The sequence below is a fragment of the Platalea leucorodia genome, assembly GCF_965183815.1.
Source record: "Platalea leucorodia genome assembly, chromosome: 12".
Lineage (NCBI taxonomy): Eukaryota > Metazoa > Chordata > Aves > Pelecaniformes > Threskiornithidae > Platalea > Platalea leucorodia.
Genome location: NC_138834.1, coordinates 238545 through 259438, shown reverse-complemented (window position 1 = coordinate 259438; position 20894 = coordinate 238545). Strand labels below are relative to the sequence as shown.

Genomic DNA, 20894 nt, shown 5'->3' with positions numbered 1-20894 from the left:
TGTGCATGTGTACTATAAATAAACTTTTAAAAACATAATTTAAAAACACCTCTGGCAAAGCACATGCTTAACTGAAACTCGCCTGGTGAAGGTTGACTCAGGGGTGTAGGAAGGAGATGGGGAAAGAGCAAGTGGGAGGAAATAAATGGAACCTGCTGTCAGAGAAAAGCCACTTGTTTGTAATTTTCAGGCTGTCCAAGCTCTTGGCCTGTCAGTTTTGGGAGATCCCTAGTGACTTTCTGGATATTTGCCCTTGGCATGCATGTGTGTTTGTGAACTGAGAATTCAAGTATTAACAAAGCTGCGTGAGCAGGTTTAGTCAACATACTAGAAAAGGATCAGATGTCTTGGAATTATGGTTGATTCTCCAGTTCTAGGAATCCAAATAGCTCCTGCTGACAGTCCCCAATCAATTAGATGATAGAATAATTTCAACAAGTCCTCTTAATGAATTTTCGTGTGTTCAACCTGCAATTTAGATAGCTGCATCCCTTTATTTTAAACGGACAATACTTTTGATCTGCACAGAACCAGAGGCTATTTGGGGAGATGGAACTCTCTTAGGGTAAATTGCCCTGATAGTATCTGTGTAGGTATATCTGCAGTGCTGCTGTCTCAAAGCAGGGTTGGCTTACTTACTAGTTTTTTAAAGATGTATGAAAACATGATGCATCTTCGAGTAGGAAAAAGAAGTCTTCTACACCAAGGCCTCTTTAGATTGGCCACTAAGGGGTTAAACGCATTGCCCAGTTCTGAGGAAGCCTGTTCCAAGGAAGGCATTGACTGGAATAAGGTTTTGCTGCAGAACCACGCTGATGTGCTTGCAGCAAAGATTGCAGGCTTATCAGTAAAGATAGATAAACATGCAAGGGCTTCCAAAACCGTGTGTCCCTGCCACTTGTTTGGGATCCTTTTTCAGAGACCAAGAGAAAATACAAGATCTTCTCCAAGATAGATGCTACTTTGAAGAGGGCAGCCAGCAGACTTTGTAGAAACAGAGACCACGTATTACTATGTGGTTTGGAACAGGTACAGGAGATATTAGTTTACCTGATTCAAAATAGTACTTGAGACCTTGCAGTATCATGTGGGGTTGGCTCTTTCCAGTCAATCATCAGTCTTTTGCTGAGTGTCCAAATGCTGGACAATGCTGGGTTTTGTTGTCCTCAGTTACTTTTCTGCATTTGTGGCTTTTTCTGCATGTGGCTTTCTGCTACGAAGCAACCTCCAGCTTTTACTACCCATTTGTTTGCCATTTCCCACAAATACTCTGAATGTTATTTTATTTTAACCCTGGTGCTGAGAGGAGAATGGAGATAATGTTTCTTTAAAAGAATGAAATAAAAATGCACAGGATCAGCTACAGAATTTCTGGGCACAGAACAGACCTCTTGAGTTGCCTGCAAAAACAGTCACAATGGTAATATTAGGTATAATTACAGTGTAGCCTTGTAAATAATACATTTTTCTTTATTTCCCTCTCTTTCTGCTTCTATCACCAAACACTGCAAAGCAGGAGATGCAGAAATCAAGCACCTGGCTTCTTAAGGCCAAATTCCAAACATCTGCATTGAAAAATGCAGAACTTATTCCAGATGGGTGAGGACTGGCACTGTCTTTCTGTCCAGGAAAGTCTGTGCCATTCTGAAATCTCAGCCTGGGTCCCTCTGTTTTGCCACTGAGTCTGATTGACACCTACATGTGTGTGGCCCTTTTACACAGGGGTGGACCTAAGTTTGAAAATCCGGACATTTTTGGACTGTGACAACAGTTGGTATGGTGTTTCAATCCATATTCTAGTTTTAAAAAAATATACAGATTATTTAAAAAGGGAGTGTAGAAACTTATTGCAAAAGTCAGAGAGGAGAACAGTTTATAAAAACAGTTTAAAAGTCTCCCTCAGTGGAGTGAGTCTTTGAATGTGGAAAGAGGGACTTGTACAATTTAAAAAAATTCTCTTAAACTTGCAATGTGATAGATAAAGCTAGTTCTGAGAATGTGAAAATGTGGGCTCCATGTGCTAAAGCGATTTGAAAAGAGGTGTGAGTGAAGGGGCTGAGGTTGGTGTGAACGTCAGACTTCCTGCCTTCTGCACTTTCTGTGTCGCAGCTGTAGCACGTTCATAGTGTGGCACTTCTTTTAAAAGGGACTCTGAACTAACTCAGCCTTTCAGGAAAAGACTAGCTGCAGCCAGAAATTCTGGCCCATCGCAGGATGACAGGAGGAAGAGCTTTGTTACTAGCTTGTGTTTGATCTTAGCTGCTTTTTTTTCTGCTCTCAGTAGCATGCTAATGATACCTGTGGGAGGTGAAAAATGGGTGAATTCCTGCTAGGGTGCGGACAAGTTCGCAGTTTAGTTCTTGTCCTCTTCTTCCCCTCTGGTAAAAATTTTGGGGGCTGTCCCAGATACATAAAAAGGAACTTTTTCATAGAATAATATTCTGTCTTACATCTGCTGAGAACTCTGAATCAGAAAGGCAGTAAGCAGTTGACTCAGTTTGTTTTGTCTCCTCTCCCCCTTTCTTATGTTTAAAATTATGAGTATTTATGGGAAGCGACTGGCTTGAAAGTCTAGGACAAGTCTGAGCTGCCCATAAGCCATTCCTTTGCTACAGTTCAGTTTTGCCTTGTTGATTTTAAAGTTTAAAGCTGAAATGCCAAGTGCATCCTGAATTCCCATTCTGTTTCAAATGCCAGAGTTGCCAGTTTCACATTTCTTAGATGTGATTCTCTAGATATTGACCCACTCTTGGTATCAGAGAATCCAGCAGGGTGGGTAAGCTGCACCCTGGGTCAGAAGAACAGGGTGATGGTGAAACAGAAGGGTGCCAAACATGGAGGCAAATGTGCCTCAGTTTCTGCTGCTGCCCAGGGAGGGTCTGCAAGTCTGCGATAAGGAATGGAAAGAGACCAAAAGGGATGGGTGGGCCCCCAAAGGCGGTGATCTGGATGCCAAAATATCTTGCTCCAGCTTTGCGAGGAGCAGCATGCAAGTGCTTCAGAGGGCGGGCTAGCTGTGGTTTGTGGTTTAGGGAGTTGACACAAATAGTCTCTGGACCCTTTAAAAGCAATGTTCTGCCCAGGGAACTGGAGCCTGTCCTCCTCGGTGTTATCCTTTCTTGCTTAGCAGGTTCGAGGCTGTGTTCAGAGCAACCATTCATGGTTGTCTGTCAGACAGGCTCCTAGCTTAAGAAGTAGGGTTTAGCATCCTACATAGTTTATGCTATGTTAGAGTTAGATTAGGATGGACATGTCTGTAGTTAAACACTTGGGTTTGCGTTTCTGTTTTTAAACTACTGTTGTAAACCAGCAGTAAGTACTGTGGCAGGCAACCTGCAACAATGTTTCTGTGCCCAAGAACTGGATGGGCTAGCCTACTTTTTCCTTCTTTCAGTAAGTGAACTGTGTCACTTTTTTGTGGACAGAAAATACAGAACAGCTGTTGACCTTCATTGCTGATCAAACTTCAGTTGCACCCAGATATAACTGATAGCAGCTCTTACCTGGATTTACTTTCTCTCAATGCATGTAGCTGGTCACACAGAGGGGAAGTGAAATACTTCGGTAATACATACAGCACAAATGCCTGGATGGAATAAGAAGAAACAAAGTATGTCAGAGGGGAAAATGCACTGCAAATCTTTCAATTTCAGTAAGAAAACATTTCCATAGTTCAAATATTTCATTCTGCATGAAAGGCTGATGCTGAACCTGATAAAAGTCATCCAGATGGAGAGAGATTGCTACCTAGTACTAAAATACCACCATGCCTATTGGCCGTACTGCGCTCCTCGTATCTGGCAAAGCACTGGCTAGGCAAATCTCCCAGTCTGCTTCCCTTCCAACTGGGAGTTCTGCAGGGATGGCCAGAGGGAATCTTAGTGATAGGTACTACAAAGGAGCCTGTTTGCTTAAGAGGGCACATGTACATCTTTTAACAATCTGGTTCTGTACATCCTTTGTGGGAGGATCCCTGACCTTATACGGAGAGGGACAAGTGCTAATTAACTTAATTCTGGGAACAGGAGGTAGTATGACCTTTTTCAAAGTGATTCTTTTGGGCTAGAGTTTACAGAGAGGTATTGGCTAGGACTGATGCCTGGGTTTGCTATAAAAACGTTATTCATAGAGAGGTGTAAAATTCCCTGGTGTGGCCGGGGGAAGAAATTAACCTCCCATCCCTCTGGTTTGGGTTCACGGTTCCTTGCCTAAAAATTGTTGGCACTGTGGCCAGATTTATGTTATTTAGTATCAAAACACAGTTATGTTTTCTGTGTTATGTTTCAGCACTGAACACAGCAAGTAGACCCAAGTTATTAGACCATTGTTCTGGCGACCACTCACCGTATGTTGTGAACATCCTATCTTTTATTGGCACCCCAGGAGGAAATTAATTTCTGGGGCTTTTTTGTTTCCCCCTAGCTGTCAAGATGTTGTCTGTCCTGAGTATCTTCCAAATTTCTCCCTCCTTTGCCAAAGAAGTGGTAAGGATTCTTAATGCCATCTCTTTACTGTACTCCCTCTGAGCAGCTCAGGGACACAATTACAACCACCCCGAGTGTGCCTATGCCATTTGATTTTTGTTCTTCCTACCAGCACTAAGCAATCAGTCCCAGTTGCCCCAGTGTAGACAAAAACGGCGGCAGCTACAGCACTGCCTTAGGATTAGCTGCAGAAAGCAGAGCTTATGGAGATGTGCCTGAGGTGAGCAGGACAGAGGGCCACTGGCCTGACTCTGTTGAGGAAATGAAACGCAGTCCCCACGGAGGAGGCAAGCCGCTGCAGACCCCTGGCTGGCCACGTGTCAGGCTCACAAAGCATCTAGGAAGCCCTGGCTGCCGAGAAGTGGGCAGAAAGCTGGCCATGGGCTCTTACATGAGAGAAGTAAGAAGGCAGCTGATGAGACTGAATTTTCCTCAGGGAAAGAAAGATCTTTGGTCCCCACTCTCTGTTGTCTTCTAATGTTTTTTAAAAAACCCCAACAAAGCAACTCTTCCTCATTCCCCACTGCCGCCCCCAACAACGAAAAAGCACAGGTCTGCTGGACCCTAGGAGAAAAAAATGTAAGCACCTCTTTGGAAAACACTCCTGAGGCCTGCGGCCATCCCACATTCCTGAGGAGGCGGCAAGCCTCCTCCCCAGCATGCCTGCCCAGCAGGGCAGCCGGCCCCGGGACTCCGGAGGCCACGCTGCAGTGCTGCCCCTCTCACTGCACCAACATACCCACTCAGAGCCCGACTAGGGGCTTGGACCTCTCTCAAGCCTGTCCATAGCCATGTTTTGTGCTGCTCGTGCTCGGGAGATGACTGCTCAGGAGAACAGAAGCAGCATCTTTACCATGCGGCGCTTTCTGCCATACTCATTCAAAGGACGGCTCCAAGCCTGAAGTGTTGCCAGACTGATCTATGAACATTGTGAAGCAAACAGCTGCCACGTCTTCATCCTACTTCTTGTCACGGCATCGCCAGTAAAGCAGGAAGTTTTTCGGTAATGTAACTAGGTAAGAGGTATTTATTTAGATGAAAATGAAGGTAAAATCCTCATTTCCCAGTTGGTTTGACCCCTACTTACAAAGATCTAGTAATGCATGTATGTAGAAGAAATATCTACATAAGTGAAAATGTGCCCTGCTAATATTAAAAGGTACACTGTGGAATTTTGCCTAAGGAAAAAATGTAATTTTAATTGAAAGCTGCTGTAACCTGATAGGGAATATCCACAACAGTCTTGAGGATCTACTTTAAAATATAGTTAAACACAGAGCCAACTCCCACCACTGTGTCTCTTAGAGCTACATGTCCTCTTTGATCCATCCATGGTGCTTATGATTCCTAAGAGACACGCATACTGCCAGTAGTCAGAGCTCATTAATATTTATATGATACCTTCCATCTGAAAATGTGCGCTTTGCAATTATTAATTAAAACAATTTCACAAAACCCTAAAATTCAGCTCCATTTCATAGCTTACAAAACTGAGACCCAGAAAGTTTGCGTGTCCTTGCATGAGACAGAATGAGATTAGGAACAGGGAAGCTTGCCTGCATGGACTCCTGTTATACTGTGTTTCTTTATCTTTCCTTCACAAGTGACTTTTGAAAAGGCAGCACAGGTTTTCTTTGGCAATAAGATGCACTATGAGCCTGTAGCACCTAGGCAATACTGAGAAGGTGAGTGAAGGGAACCCACTCTTTCATTGTGGTTCTTCACGCAGCATTTGCTTGCTTTTTAGAAAGCCTCTTTAAAAATACAACCTGGAAACAGCTTGTCAGCCCTGCATAAAAGACCCTGAACAAATCTTTACTTGAACATGTTAAACCCTTCCCTAGCACGCTGTATTTTATTTCCCATGTAAGAGCAGACAGAAGGGATGGTGGGTTATAAACTGTGCCAGACGTGGGCTCTCTCCCCTCAGTCCTTCCTGGTGCATATGGAATGAAGGAGCTTGGCTCAGTGCGAGACTGATAACGGGAGGGAGGGCTTGCCATGTGATTAGACCAGTTCACTGTAAACACCCAAGTTGCACAAGTGGCTCAAACTTTGATCTTTTTGTTGTGGAAAAGAAATCTGAGACTGTGAAACCTGCCCTCAGTCACAAACAAGGAGGTGGACATTACTCAAACCCAACTTGGAAATGTAAATACAGATAAATGTGATCAAAATGGCAAAAGCACTTCTTTCTTCCCCATCCCTTGCTCCCTGGTGTAGAGTCTGCTTTTAGCAGGGGCTCCTATTCTGACTTGCCTAGCTCTGTTTGTGAGTGCGGGCCCCACTCCCACACCTGAAACGCCCAAATCCAAATGCTCCCGAGTGCTGTCTGGGATAAGGTTTAAGCCACAGGTGCAATTAAGCTTTTAAGTGGTAAGCCTATTTGGTTAGGGGCACACCTAGAGCCTGCAACAAGCTGAGAGAAAAATGATCAGTCTTTCAAACTGACAAGACGGTTCCTGAAATACTGCTGGAAGGGTTAAGAAGAAGCTACGATATTCCTAATTTGCCTGGTATTTATTGTAACAGCTCTCTGAACAAGTTCTCTGTGGATGCATCTGGCTGCCCTAGCGAGGTGGGACTTGATTTTCATTACAAATCTGGTAATGGATCATCAAAATGATGGTGTTGCTAAGGTCCTGGGCATGCTTTTCCTAGTCCTCTCTTCTTTGCCCCCCACCCTCTCCTTCCCAAATCTGCCTGAGCAAACACTGAAGCAAAAGGGGAAGTTTCACAAGAGTGCAGGCTGTTAGCTTGTGGTCTCTTTTCCTATTGGCATTTGGAGCTTTGATTAGATTTTTAGAGGAAAAATGTTATAGCAGGTTGTCCAGTAAAATGCTGGTGAATATTTTAAGATGCAAATGTTTATAGGTGTTCAATGAGCATATAAAAAAGCTGGATGTGAGACTTCAGCGATTCCTCAACATTCTGATTTCTCTACACTCTGTCGTAGCTTTGCTTTTATAATCACTAGGACAACATCAGAGACCTTCGCTTTGCGTAGCCTTGAGTTCTTGGGCAAGGATTTAAAAGTGGAACATTAAGACATGTTAGTGAACACATCCTAATTAATCTCTACCTTGGCTACCACATGCTCAAAGGCCGTGAGCCTTACCTACACTACACCTCTCAAATGCCTTCAACAGTATAGCATTTTATCCTAGTCTAGACAAAGTCTTAAGGGTTACGTTGTCTAGTCAACTAATCACCCCTTTTAGTGGGAAAACTGCTTTCCTTCAGGATTGTTTCTCTGCCTGCTTTTTCCTCCTTGCTGTCTCTTTTCTCTTCCTTCCCTCCAGCAACTCCTGCTCCATCTGCAGTAATGTAAGCATTAACTATTTAATTGCTGATTAGGAAAATCTCGTCACATGGGCTTCAGAACAATATTGGGGTGGGAATAGAGGAGTGGGAGGCAGGGGAAGGAGATGTGCGAGTTTCCAGGTCTCTACCACAGGCTGACCTGGGAGGGCATTAGTCATTCTTGATGCCATGAGGGTGTTTAACATCTCTTCAATCTAATGGGTAGAATGGTTGAATGTGACTTGGATGTAACTGGGTCCTAGTCATCTTTTGCTGCTGAACTTGCTGTTTGACCTTGAGTGAGCTAGGCCTGGCCTTTCATCCCTCAAGTGGATAGAGGGCAAGTACTGTAGCTAAGAGCTTTGACATTCTTGAATGCAGAAAACGTACTCATGCTCAGGCCTAGTTGCTTTTCCTGTATAATAAAATACTGTGGGGTCTTGGAATTTTTTCTTTATGTTTCTGTACCAGGTTGCACAGACTGAGATGAGAAGCTGGAGGAGATCTGCAGTTCTCCAAGCAGTGAAAGCCCTTTTAGCTCTATGTTCCCAAGCAGCCATATGGGGGGTTTTACCTAACTGACTTATTTCCTTCTGTGATGCAAATTCAGCTGGTGGCCCCCTTCTCTCCCCCTGGCATCAGCTATTCTAAGCATTCTCGTGTTATCAGCTTTTCAGCTCCCTTTGCGCTTGCAGTACCTAGTTGCCACAGTCAGCTGTAGTCTGTAGTATAATACTTGTGAAAATTCGGCAGACTCCTGGGGGACTGTGGGCGATGTGGGGAGAGAAGACGTGCAGGTGGACTCTGCAACCCACATCGTTGGTCTCTGCCCCGAGGGCTTTTCGTGGCTAGTCATAATTGCCAGTTTCTCACTTGGTTTTGCAGGACCCTGAAAGTGGAGCTGGAGATGGGAATTGGACCTTTTCCTTTCTGTCGTGAAAGAGAAAGGACTGAAATATTTTGATAATTGGAGAACTAATGAAATTGCCATTGTAAAAGACAAGAAGATGGTATTCTTAGCAATTAGCAAGGGAAAGCATTTTAGTCAGACTGAAACTTATCTTCTTGTTTGTATGAGGAGTTTATTGTTAGCAGATGTTTAACTTCCCTAAGAAATTAATATTTGGAAAGCTTAAAAATTATTTATATACATGTAAAAAACACTTGTATTTTACTTTAGTCAGGGAGTAAGCACTGACACAATGTCTTCTCAAAGACCCACAAAGACCAGAACTGGTATCCTTGATACTTTCAAAGAACAGATAGGCCTACATGTAGGAGAGCACAGAGGAGAGGGTAAGTGTATATACGGGCAGGGAATGGAAATAAAGGAAAAAATACCTTTGAGAAAAGGGACAAAATATGCTAATATACTTCTCACACTGCCTGCCTTCATGACAAACAACCCCCACCTCCACTCCCCCATCCCCACCTCAAAAAAGACCCCAGTTTCATTTAGAAAACATCCTTGCAGATCACGTGGCAGCTGGCGAAGGCTGCTAGTCCTTCTGCCAAAGACAGCTTAGACTTCTGAAACAAAGCAAACTGGGTTGAAATTCTAGGCATTAAAAAACTAAAGCAGCTGCCTCCCTGACATCCTGGGTCAGACTCTGATTTCAGTTTCACTTCTGCTAGATCTCAGGTAATGTCATTGCTATGGTGTAACTGAAATGAGAACGGGGTCTGCTAATCTTGACATTGGGTCACCCCCTGGTAATCCGTTTGTTATCTCCGTTACATTTGTGGGAGCACACATACCCACTCCCTTTAGACTGCAGTAATTTATTTGGCCTATTTTATGTCTGATGGTCACTTGAAACTGTAACTCTTGCCTGTCAGCAGCTGTAGTTGTTTTGCTAAGTGACTATCTAAAGGGAGACTTCCTTGTGCAAATGTATATTTTAGACACTGTCACCAGAAATCCAGTGGTTCTCCTCTCTCCCTACCCCTCCTGTCCCTTTCAGCTGTTTAGATTTCAGGACACATGGCTTAAATGAACGTATGCTTGGAGTTTGCAAAATGGCTTGGATGACAGGAGAAATCGGATCACACAATGAGAGTTCAGAACCCAGCCACCAATTGGTACAACAGGAGTCTGCAACTCCCTTATGCTCGTTGTTGTCTCGGCATAACATCTAGCAATGTCTGTTTCTCACGTCCCCCTCTGAAAAATGGTAATGCAATTGAAATGAGCAGGCGGAGGAATGTCACCACCTCCCTTTGACTGGCTGGGCTGTCAGCCTTTGCTTTCTGTGGTACCCCCACAGGCTGTGGGTATTGGGGTGGAGAAGAGCCTGCACACCTTATTGCGCTTTCTTGCTTACGCTGGAGAATCTCCAGCTTATCCTGCCAGTGCAGTGACTGCATGTGGAGGAGGGGGAGAAGTTGTGTTGCAACCTCTGAGAAAATTAGTTGTCTCTATTTTATCTTTTGCAGCTGCAGCAGTTTTGGTTTTTTTTTTTTTTTCCCCTCATCCCCCACCCCCCCGCCCCATGCGAGTGGTATGTCTGAACCATATCCTTCAAAACCAGTTTTCTAAGCAGATTAGATGGGTAGCAGAGACAGCTATGCAATCAGGCAAAAATGTGCACTCAAGCCTTTATTTTGTGCAGTGGCCAGAACAGTAAGTGTCTACCACCTGGATTATTTTTAATTCATTCTCTCCCTTTCCTGTTATTCTGCAGTGCTGTGGTCTGTTGCTGTTGTAGACTGAAACAAAATGCTCATTCTGGTCCTTAATTATATCAAAAATAGGGAGGGGAAGGAAGTTGGGTTCCATGCTAATGCTCATTAACATGAAACATAAAGCATGGTCCCTGGCTGGCATGCTTCATCATGCAAAGTGACATTTGCTCCCTGTGAGCATGCTGAAGGGTAGTCTGGGGATTACCCTTGGGTCCTCCAATACCAGTCCTCCCCTGACCGGTCTGGAAAACCAGCATCTAAGTTTACTGCCCCTCTGAATTCAGTGTACTCTTCTGGACAGCCACCGCATGTGAATTCGGTCTCTTGCTGCCCCGTATCTTTCAGTGCTCCCTGTCAGCCTTGTTGCATGCTAGGAATCTGACAATAATGGTCTTCACCTGCTTTGAGATATCACGAGAACTCTTAAGCATCGGTATTGGTTTCATGTCTGATCTCTTACAGGACAACGAGCTGAATTTAGGATTAAGCTCTACAGACAAGTTTGGAAACCTTATGGCTTGTTCAGTGTGGGTAGAAAATGGGGATAGGTTAGTGGGCTGAGTGGCAGACCTGAGTAAAACAGAGTTGAGTAAGCTTTGGCTTTCTTCCAAGAGAAGGAACAGAGTAAAGTGTCCCAGGAGCCATTTGTTGCTCCTCTGGAGGAGAGGAAAGAACCCAGAGCAGGGCAATCCAGAAATGCTTTTCCCTCTGAGTCTGGAGAAACACGGTGGCTAAGAAGAGGAAGGAGAGAACTCATATAATAAAACTAGAAAAGAGAAGTTGGGGATTGAGGTTTGGGGGAAGAAGAAAGAAGGAGAGAAAATTAAACCCTTTATTTCCCTTATAAGGTGTGGAGAAGGAAAGAAAAGAGAAACTAGCCTGAAGACTTTTGTGTGCTTTGTGGGGTAAGAAAGAAGCTACTAGGAGCCCAGACAAAGTAAGTTATATTTGAAATACTGATAGAAAACTGTGCTTTAATATGTTGGCACAACACACTTGATTATCTTCTGCTGATCCCTCAAAAGTAAAGAATTACTTTTGAGAGGAGGAAAAAATTGCAAACGAAAGACTCAATCTTACTGGCATAAAGGGGGTGAAAAAGTGGGTGGAAAGCTGGTTGGATGTGTCAACCACAAAAGCGGTGAGATATGATCATAGAGAATTCAGGTTTTAAAACACAAGGAAATCATGCAGAGATATTTTTCACACTGACTCGTAAACAGTGTCTTTGAGTGTGCAGCGTTGCCAAATTTACCCTTGTTACAGGGGCAACTTACAGTAAGTTCCCACCAAAGCCATACACCATCTGTTTGAATTACTTAGAGGAAAGGTTTGTCTCCTTATTCCCCTTCTATTAGATGTGACAGATTAATGTCTTTGAGGGCAGATCACTGTTAGGCTAAATCTTTCTCTGGTTATGATTCCTTATAACTATAAAACAGTCACAAGGTTATGGGGTTTAAAAAGAGAGGTTTATTGCAGTTTCCAACACTGAAACTACAGGCTAAGTATCTCTCCTCTTTCTTTTTTTTTTCTAAAGTAAATCAAAACCATACATGCATATGCACTCTACCTTCTCTCAGATATACAGACCTAGAGGTAAGAACACACACTGCAAGAGAAGCATTATAGAGTCTACAGGAAAGCTACTAAAAAAGCTTTCTGTGCATACATACTAATCCTCGCACTGAGTCCTCCCCACTTGTTTTAAGAGCTGTTTGCTGAGCATGAGTTGGTGGCACCTCTGATGTTTGGGGCAGAACGGAGCCTTCAGCAACTCTGCTAGCACTTGTTTCTACCCAACTGTTGTAAAAGCCATGTCCATGCCTCAGCTAGAAGCAGCAAGGGATCGACCATTCAGACGTCTGTTGCAAAACCTCTAGTTCAATACCTGTCTGACTCTCTCAAAACTAGTCGTTATATTCAGTTGATGACCTCAATCCTACAGTCCTTGGGTCACAACAGGAGCTGTGTAGGAGGCAGAGGGGTGTTGATATTGCTATAATTTAAGTTCCCTGCTGGGGAAATTTCTGCAAGAGTGAGCTTTGTTCACTGGATTATTTTTAGGACAGTTTGTAAGAATGCTGCTGTGGTCAGTAGGAGCCTGATTTGGGTTTTTCTTTGGAATGGCTTTTTCAGGTAAAAATACACTTTCTTTAAAATAGAACCCTTTTTTTTTTTCCCCTTGAAAAGCCCAATTCTAGATTTCTGATCACCTGTAAAATGAATAAACTAGCTTTTTACCAGAAATATTACATTGAACTGTCTATAGTACCTGAATGGGAATACCTCTTTGCTTTCCTTTTCTTTAACTGGTCTGAAAGACTTCATTCAGAATTGGTTCAAAACATTGTGTTGGATTCCAGGTAGTCCTCGGCTGCTCAGAGAGCTGTTGTCTGATGTACCTGTCCTCTTCTGCTGGACTCCAAGGGCTTTGGCCTTCCCTGTGGCATTACAGCTCTCCTGGAGACCATGCTGTGCCACGGGACACCTCGGTGTGTGCTATGGGAACTGCCTTCCAACCAGGGAGTCTGACCCAGAAGTGAGACCAGGGTTATCAGGCTGCCAAACTGCAGTGTCTGAGGCAATGCAACATTGTGGGAATAAAAGCAGTTCAATAGTGTACTGACTCAGAACAAAATTTCTCGGGTCAGGTCACCAAACCAAAATGAACCAACTTTGGTTTCAGTAATGTAAACATATTCCGTTTCAAATGACACAAAATGCACTGGTGTTCACAAATAAGTTTTGGTTTGGTTTGGGTTTTTTTTTTTTTAAACTTATGAACTTCCGTTCTACAAAGAGCCTCTAATTTCAGTTTTTTCTCCCCGAATTGGGATGAGAGTGAATGTTGAAATACTGGAATTTCTTCCTTTCTGGGGAGGAGGTAGCTGATGCGTATGAGCAACTAGTTTCAGGGTTAGGACAGCTGACTCTGAAGACCTGTACACTGGAGCAGATCAGGTGATGGTGGGGCAGATAGGCGATGGAGGGGAGGAGAGGAGAACAGACAGGCAGAAGGAGGGAAGTAGGAGACAGGAATGAGAAGCAGCAATGAGGGCTAGAACAGAAGAGTAAGGAGGAGAGAGCAGAAGTTTCTACTTGGCTCCCTGGGCTGTAGGAACTGCTACATTTTTGTGCTGTGTTATGCTGTTGGCCATGCCTAGCTCAGCACCTTCTGTTTTGCTGAGTGACCAGCAGACGTGCAAGCTGGTGCCGCAGTGAGAGCTCCTGTCAGAGAGAGCTTGAAGCACTTCATAGAGAAGGCAAGAGCTGGGTGAGGTGGAGCTGGAGGTTCACACCAGTGCACAACCAGGCAGCACTGCGTGGTTTCACTTCTGCTCACTGAGCAGTTGAGTCCTTCTGTGCTAATCGAATGGGGGTGAATGCAGGACCAAACGGCGAGCATTTCTCAGTTCCTATCCAGGCTCTGAGCAGGGTGCTGCAGCCCTTGCAAGTTAGAGAATCTCTCTGCCACTAAGTCTTTTTCTGCAAAGCAGAAAGAACAGGAATACTCTTTTCTGGTGCGACTGGGAAGGAGCACTAGTGACTGTTTCTAACACACTGCAGTGTATTATGGTGATGCTTTTATTATTTAACAAGTTTCTTAACTTTTTTTTTTTTAAATATACCAAATTGATACACTCCATCCATCAGCAATGCCCTCGGGGAATGAGTAGCTAATTAGAGAGCAGGACTTGTGAAAAGACAAACCTGGGTTATGCACAGAACAGGTTTCTCCAGTATTTATTGCCTACGTTACTGGCCAAGCTTCCTTGTAAGTAATAGTCAAATAATCGGCCTGGGTCCTTTTGTGAATGGTTTGAGTCTGTGTGGTCCTCCTTTGTTAGAGCAGCTCATGGTTTCTGAAAGCTTCTGCACCCCCTGTTCTGAACAGGAGAGCCTGGTGGCACCAGCTGCTTCTGCCTGGAACAAACATTTGCATGTGACATTAAAAAAAAAAAAAAAAGCCAATTTCAAAATGTATTTGCTTTTCCTTATCCCCTCATTTTTCAGCCCTTCTTAAAACTCTGGAAATATTTGAAAGATTAATATATTCAGCTTTTGCTACAAGCAAAGCTTGAAGAGGAAAGAGAGATCTTCCCTTCAGAAATAAAACAGCAGCCAGTGTTTGGAAATATTTTAACAATAGACCATATGGGAGTCCCAAACTATTAAGCTTTATTATTCAGAAGGCGGAAAATGTGGTTTGATATTCAATTGATATACAGCATAAATGAGAGCCGCAAACTCTGCTCCCTTGAGCTGGGATTCAGATGTTCTCTTGAATATAATAACTAATGCTTTGGCCTAGTTCCACAGAATGCATCCAGCCTGCTGATCACAAGCCAAGGAACTGTAGGCTTCCTCCCCACCCCCCTACCCCCCCCCTTTTCCAAAGTACTTTCCTCTCCTGCCAGCATGAGCTTTTGGCCTGAATATAAATCTCCTGATATTAGATGCGTATAGAAAATGGGGAGGGTGCTAATAGTGCACAGCAGTAGAGCTGTGCATATGTGCATGTGTGTTTGTTTCTCTTTTGCTTTAATGATAAGGTTTTCCCTCCGTGATGCACTGTCAAGGGGTTATGTTGGTCATCCTAGGTAGGAGCTTCTTTGTTCCTGTTTCACTGTTTGTTTCTTAGTGCTGTGGGAGCAGGTGAACATCTTCTGGGGTTACTGTGAAGTGGTGCCAGAGACCATGAGAGTGTGGAATTTGTTGGAGACAGAGACTGGAAGTGGTTTGTTTCCCCCCCCCGATATGACTTGCATATATTTATAATTGCCCTTTCCCCTTTCTATCAGGTCTCTCCTAACTTTCTCTCCTATGGGGAAAAGAACCCATAAAAGTTGCTTATAAAATATTACATACATGGACTAAGATTGCCTATATGCAAAGGGAGACTGATAGTTACACAGATACTGCGATCAAGTAATGGCAGGCTGGATCACCTGCTGTTTTTTGACACAGGATCCCCAATTCATTCCGTGTACGGGATGGACCAGCTTGTCACTGTGAATGTGTGAGGTGTGGTATGAATAAGGAGTTGCAGGGACACAAGAAATGGTCTTGTGGCTCTGGCAGTTGAATGTTGCCCTGAAATCCTGAGGTCCGTGTCTGTCTTTGTCAGAGAGCTCCTTTGAGATGCCAGTATCGTCCTTGGAAATGGCTGAACTATGTCCACTGAAACTTTCTGCCCTGTGCCCCTCACCAGAACTCAGCTGCCTGGGCACATCTAGACCTCAGGCATGGAAAATCATGCAGGCAGTGATATTTAACAGTCAGGTATACCAAATCAAGTTATGCTCTAACAGCCTAGAAGCAACCTTAACAGAGTATGTTTTGATTCCGTTCCCTCCCTATAACACATGCAACATGAGATGGCTTTGTATATTTTTAAGTTGTAGGTGTTCAAGATTTTTCTTAGATTTCCGTGCTGCAGGACTTGACAAGTATCCACAAGTAAGTCTCCCCCCAGTTTTGTGACAAGACATCCTCAGCTATGTTGGGTCCTATCTGTTCTAGCCTCTCAGAATCTGAAATCAACCAAAGAACCTTCTCTATGGTCTGTGATTTCCCCTGAGTAGCTAGAAGACTCCAGCATTAAGCTATCTGACCTTTTTCTCTGTAAGTTTGATGAGCCCAAGGAAAAGACCTTCGCTTCATGTTTAAGTCCAGGAATGCCTGTAATACAGAACACTGTAGAGAATATAAATTATGCACTCTGAATGTGAAGTTCAGTTTTGGCTTCAGTCTTTCCTCCATTTCTCTTTTCAGTTGTTCATGATAGCTGAAGTTTTCCATGTTTTTGTCTCAACCCACACGCAAATTTTTTCCTTTGGGGAAAACTGGAGCAAAATCAATTTTAGTGCAATTTTTCAAGCCTCTCTGACTTGCACCTACATCTGTTTGGTGTGGGGGAGTGGAATTTTATCATAAAACGTTTGATTTATTTAATGTATTCAATAAGCATCCAAGATGTGCCAGGTACTTTCTCAGGCCTTTTTGGATGAGAAATCTTGCAAGCTAAGACCTTAATAAACAAAGAAGCTACAGAACTCAAAATTTCCCTGCTGTTAAGGTCTCCATATATCTAAGGAATAAACCACGTTTGAACAAAGCTGATCCAGAGACTTGTAAAGCACAAAATGTCACATGCAGTACTGATGTGATCTAACATTATAGGAATAACTATTTTTTTTTCATATTTCTTGGTCCTGTTATCTGCCCAACTTACAACAAACTCAGCTGAGATGTGTCCATGCAGCAGCTCTACTTTCATTAGAACTGTGAGTCTATTTTTACTGATGAAGCCATTGCTATGATTGTATGACGCTGTACTAAGGGCTCTTCTAAACAGGGTCATTGATTCAGACCAAGGTAAGTTACAAATCTGAGCAGAAGACCTATTCCCAATTAACTTCATCATCCTAACGAAGAGGTGATTGAGAATAGTTAATAAGGAATAGCTGTTCTGGAATAATCCCTTTTTAAGACAAAGCCTTACTCTTTCTATAATTGCATTCTAGGAAGCTATTCTGTACTGAATCAGCATGGGATAGAGTGCCTGGAAGACGTTCAGACCAAGCACAGCTAGCGGTGAGTGGGGCAATATACACCGGGATGCCCTATTGCAACTATTATGAGTGAGCAGAAGAATAGCAAAATTGGTTGCCTGTGCATCTCTCTAGAAGGCAACAGAAAGTATTATATCAAAATCGTTGTACAAAGGCCTCTCTCTTAGCAGGGATGAAGTATGAGCTGCCTGTTACTGTCTGAGCATTAACCCCGTGTTATGGACAGAATGCATGTTTCAACTTGTAACTGATTAGGATTTGATTAAATGCTGGGGTGTGGAAATGACTTGTGTGCTTTTTTTTCCAATGTGTATAGTTACATTATTATGTGGGGAGCAATCAACTTATCAAATCCATATGATTATTCAATAGTTCAGTTGGTTGGAGAAAAACTTGTATTGTTTCTAAGGTGGACAGAAAATTAGTTTCAAAGAAATTTGCACAATCTTTTTCTGAGGAGAACCTCCACTAACAAACTAATCAAATAAATTAAAAGCCAATAATTTATAATGCCATGAAAATTTTCCTGCAGCACAAAATTTTGTGCTTGACTTTGCCAAGGAGGATGGGCTGGAGTAGATGGTGCTCTTGTGCTTCAATGCATTGTAGTTGTGATATAGTTGCTGTTAATTCATAGTTCTGACTTTTGGAATTCGTCCCTTCCCTTAAAAGGGAAGGTGGCAGCCTGGAGCGGAGCAGCTCCAACTGCAGCCCTTTGGATGTTAATCCACCCTGACTTTCTTAAGCTTCCTACTTAAATCATTATCTTAATGAATCACCATTGCTGCTATCTTCAGTGCTACACAGGAACATGCAAATTTTAAACAGCCTAGGGGAAAGACCTATTTGTCTGTAAACTGCTCTGATACTTGCATTTAGATGTTGCCACGATAGGTACCTTGGATACTACATTCTGCCTAACCCCACGGATAGATCATGGGGTATAGTGCATCACCAGTGTATGCCTGCTAGGCGGCTCTCGGGGCTTGCCCCTGAGAGGAGATGGATGTGATTCTGCTACTATCTGTAAGAAGCAGCTTTAGCTCAAGCAGTTGAGGCCAGATTGCTGTGCAGGTTTGTCATTCATCTAACTGCCTGTTGGCTATGCTTTTCTTTAGTTGCAAAATGACAAGGAGTTAAGGGAGTGAGGATGGGGGTCCCCCCTCAGCTCTGCAGCTGCCATTGTGACTTTGGGGCAACTTTCTTTACCTCTTGACTTTTTTCACAGTACAAAGAAATATGCCATGCAAATGTTAATGTATCAACTAAATTTTCTCCCAAGTAGGTATCAAGGAATTTGATACAGCAAGGAAATTACCAGCTTGCTAGAAAATCTTAAGAACATTTGTTTGAGGAAAAACCGAACATAGCGAAGCCACTGCAAAGTATCTCCAAGACTTTCAGCACTGTGTTGTTCATATTTTAACTTGAAGAGTCAACTTGGCTAGGCACTGAGCTCTGCCCACTTTCAGCTCTCCCAGATGATCACTTGAGAAATGTTTACTTGTAGACGGTGGGTATGGAGAGTGTGCCATGCATAGCCGTTTCAGATGGCAAATCTTTGTGGCTATTTGCAATATGTATTGAAAGATTCGATTCCTTTATTCATTAAACCAAGAGCTGAGGAAGCTGTTTTATGTAAATGTCCTAGACGATAAGAAGTAATCTTCTCAAATTGCAAAGTGAATTCACCCATTGTCCCCTTTCTGTGGCTTAGAAGAAGAGCCCATTCCCTTACTATGGGTAACTTTTCTTCACTAGTAGTAATTCTGCTTCTGGAACAATGGCAGGATAAATGCAGAAGATACCAGGTGAACAGAGATCCTCTAGTCTCAACTGGGAGGAGGACCATATCAACAGAACTTAAATGCATTTTCTGCAATAACATTATCAATTGTCAAGTCCTGCTGGGAGTCTTATGCCCACAAGCAGCCAGAACATCTGTCTCAAGGAGGGCACCTTCATTCTTCTCAGCTAAATCTTCTCTGAGACCAGTTGAGCTGGAACTAGATGTTTTTAGACTAAGAAGAAATGCATTTTCTTGGCTCATGCTAAAGCTAAGTAACGTGTTCTCAATTGGTTACCAAAGAAAGGGGATGTGAGCAAACAGTACATGCTGACTTTTTGCAGCTCAAGGCCTGGACAGGAGTCCAGTGTGAGGCAGGAGGTACTAAATGCTTCCTTACCCGTTTGTGCACACCTTCCCAGACAGCAGCAAGTAACTAGCCCTGTGACTCAAACTTTTTTCCCTGCCTGGTGTAGCTCTGTAATAGTGTCACTCTCCCACTTTCTTGTAATAGCGTTTAAGACACTTTTTGTAAACTGCTTTACAATGATATTTTTTTATGCTCATTGTGAGCAGACTGTTGTGTTTTCTGTATTCAAGCTCCTATCTGGTTCTGATCTCTTGTTGGATGGCAGCATTTTATAATACAGGCGGTAAATTAACTGGGGAAGCCATCTATTAGATTCAGCACTTAAAGAACAGTCAGACTAAGGATTTCAGAGGAAATACCAGAAATGATTTATATGTGTGTGTGTATAAATACATGGGAGGGGGTGGGGGGTGTATATTGTGTGTGTATTTCAAAAGAGAAAATTGGGGTGACTAACATTTGGGGCTGAGTGCAAAACTGGAAAACAACTTTTTTCTCATTCCAGTCTTCGGAAGTAATGGTGATGGGTGTGGGCAGGTCTCTGGCTGGCCTTCTGAATTGCCTTTATGTCAGAGCTCCAGCAAGGGATTTGGTGGAATTTCTCATCCTATTGAGTAAAAGTGATGTTCTGTCCCACATTAGTTTCCTTAGGAAACAGAAGAAAAGGGACTCTTCTCCCTAGCACTTAACACGCCCAGAGTTATTTTTGCAGGCACTGTATGCAAAATGCTCAGAAAATGAGATATCCAGAAGGAAGGTTTAGATTTCAATATGCTGAACTGGCTTATATTATTTGCCTAGCTTTTGCATGCTATCTTATGCTTGTGGGTAGTAGTAGAGGTTTTGTTGATGTACAAAGGTTGTTATTTCTATACTTTGCTCATTCAAATTCAGAGGTTTGTAACTGTGGAAGTAAAATGTGTCTGTGCTATTATTTTGTTAAGCTGTCTTGAGCTATTTTTGTTAACCGCATGTTCACAGGAGTCTGTGTTTGCTCAAATTACCTGCTCAGTTTTCTGGCCAGGTTCGCTGAGATGCGGTGTTTCAGCTCATAACTTTGTTTTGTGTTATCTTTCTCATGGTCCGTTACAACTGCTTCCCAGAAATTCTGAAATTGGGGTCAAACAAACTGCTCTGATGTTTCTCCCAGCATTTGCTAATTTGGCAGTATTTGAGCTGCTACTAAGAAACGCAGAGAAACTGCAGCTGAGCACTGTGACTGACAGTGCTGTTATGAGCAAGTGATGCTCATAGCGTTACACAGATAGACGGATTTTAATCTGCAAGCATATCCATCATTAATTTTAAGGGCTTTTGGAACCATGGTAGTTCAGCTAAGAGAGGGGAGATAAGCCAAGCAATTATACAGAGCAGCTATATTTGGGGAAGCACGTCTCTTGGGATTAGCAGGGGCTCATGAGGCAGGTAGTGAATTGTGCATCACAGTGCCAAGTCTGACTGATCCTTCAGGACACTCGCTCATTAAATAGGGATGCCTGGGAAATTTCTTAAGACTGGGATATTCACTGGGATAAGCTTAAGAAAGTTTCCTTGGTTGCTCAGTATAGATTTTAATGCAACAATGCTTCTCCCAGCTTGTTGGGGAGAACCATGTACTTTCTGCTTCTCTGGTTTGTGGGACTTCTTACTGGGTGTACAGGTGAAAGAAAATACCTGTGAGCTTTGAG

At 43.1% G+C, this 20894-nt stretch overlaps 1 protein-coding gene across 10 annotated transcripts in view; it reads left to right on the top strand.

Annotated features, from left to right (window-relative positions):
* HIC2 (HIC ZBTB transcriptional repressor 2) overlaps nt 1–20894 on the top strand; it is a 74842-nt gene that overhangs the window by 24613 nt on the left and 29335 nt on the right. For 4 of the 10 annotated variants that reach the window (XM_082324889.1, XM_082324888.1, XM_082324897.1 and 1 more), the window contains exon 2: nt 17003–17072. The exons of 1 other annotated variant lie outside the window; for it this stretch is intronic. The gene's annotated coding sequence lies outside the window, so the exon portion shown is untranslated. Of the gene's footprint in view, nt 1–758; nt 1030–1878; nt 5501–11320; nt 11410–17002; nt 17073–20894 lie in introns of those variants that run through there. 5 more of the 10 variants (XM_082324890.1, XM_082324893.1, XM_082324892.1 and 2 more) reach the window with 5 other exon arrangements.